Source organism: Echinops telfairi, unplaced genomic scaffold, assembly GCF_000313985.2.
Source record: "Echinops telfairi isolate 266 unplaced genomic scaffold, ASM31398v2 ScPeMD7_655;HRSCAF=1070, whole genome shotgun sequence".
Classification (NCBI taxonomy): Eukaryota; Metazoa; Chordata; class Mammalia; order Afrosoricida; family Tenrecidae; genus Echinops; species Echinops telfairi.
The window spans coordinates 6658991-6661181 of NW_022104553.1; positions in this window are offsets into that span (position 1 = coordinate 6658991).

The window sequence follows — 2191 nt, forward strand, 5'->3', positions numbered from 1 at the left end:
ATGGGAACCTTATTTCCAAACAGGATCACATTTACAGGTACAGATAATCGGTTTGCAATGCAAGTTCCAGTTGATTCCAATTCATAATGAGATATAATTAATCCAAAACTCAATTGTGTTAGAAATGCCTAGTTGTAGAGACTCATGGTCACTAATATTAGGAGTAGCTCTTAGCAACACTATGAACATTTAGTAAGAAAAATAATCAAATTCAATCATAGACACACTGACACACACATAAATAATAAGGAAAAGTAAGGATGAATGATTGTCCATATCAAAGTTTGTACGCGCCCATATATATCAAGACGGGAGAATTGGTAAAGGGTGACTTATTTTTACTTCTGGACTAAGAAGGATTTTGTCTATCACTTAATCCCTACATGAAATTGATATTTAATAATAGGCACGAACATGGCATAGCTAGTGGCTCTGTTACTGCTTTTGAAGGGAGACAAAAAGGCAGAGTGGAAGGCAAAGATATTGTTAGTAGAGAATCGTTAGTACATTAAATTTGTGACCTTTTTGAAAGTGAAATTGGAATGGAACAAAATTATTTCACAGTGATGATTAAAACTTTCCTTAACAAATGATAGCAAGCAGCTGAAAGATCACATTCCATTGCTAGGAGAAGAAGTGTGAACATAAGGATACATTAATCTAACCCCAAATGGATATCTACATAATGCAAGGTTCTTTATTTGTTCTTTTTTGGACGCTAAAAAATAGTAGAGCTGAGACTAAGTTAAAGATGGCTTAACTACACACTTTGTAGACCATTAGCCATCATCCCATAGCTAATGACACCCTTGCAATTGCCCATACTGTGCCCCTGAGTGTAATGCTCATTATTCTTTCAGCCCAATTATCAAGGTGCCTAGCCCATGCAATGAAATAATATGCATAATAAAGATCCCCAAGAGTACCAATCCAAGTACAGTGCAACAAGTCACATGAGTTAATGAAACACTGGAAGGCTTCATAAGAAAAACCTTCAAAAACCCTTAAGACAATGGGCGTTATGCACTGAGGTGCATGTTCTCCAAAGGAGTGTTTCTCAAGCAAATAGGACTATCAATGAGAAACTCAATGACAAAAATACTTACACTGTCTGAGTGAGTGGAAGTGACTTTATCCAGCCAGGATTACATTTTTTAATGGTTGCCTTATTGGTCCATTTAAAAATATTTCATTACTCAGACTCATAAGACATTATTCTAAGGAGGGAAGGCATATACTCTATTAGGAATATATTCTATTAGGCATATACTGTTAGGAATGTCAAAAAATTGCCAATGTAATGTTAAGTTAGCATACTTTTAAAAATATGGTGTACTTTCCTGGCTAAGTGAGTAATCCCCTATCATTTACACAATAAAATACATAAAATATTTTTCTTGACCGTGTACTATGCATCAACACCCTTCATCTATCAGTTTATTACCAGGTGGTTTCTCTGCTGCTAGAAACTCTGCCAGAGGTATTTGACAAGTGGTGGGCAAGTTTCGATGGAGTCTCCAGAGAGAAAGACAAAGAAATAGGACCTAGTGAACCACTTTTGAAACCCCACCCTCATCCCAAAAAAGACCACAGAGAAGTTTAAGGCTAGCAGAGAAAACCTGTCATATAAACCGCCTGAAGTTGAGCTCCTTAGTTTGGAAAACTTTCAAAATTTGACTGGAAGAGCTGTCACTTCAGGGTTGATCTTCGTGACATGGATGAGCATATTTTCAAAACTTTCATTTGTTGACATGGAACAACCCAAAAGGAGAACAGCTACAAACATGCGATGATATTTGGAATGGAGAAGGAACAAAGTATGAATCTACAAATAAATGGAAGTCATCAAAATAAAATAGAAAGTATAAAAATCCCTATTATAGACATTGTGCTGAAATGGATTAGCATTGGCCACTTTGAATCAGACAATCAAGGAAGGGACTTGAGAAAGTGTGTGGGAAAATGAAATTTAAAAAGACTTTTTCAATGAACATTTTGATGCCCTGGTCTTGGAAAGATGAGCATCTCAGAATATGAGGTTATTAGAACAAAGTGTTCTTGCATAGAGGGAGGACTTTAGTAGAGGCCCAATGTCTGTCTGCTATCTTAATACTAAACCTATAAATATATGTACATAGACCTATATCCCTATCGTTATATGCCGGAGCCTGCCGGCAAAGCAACGGGGACT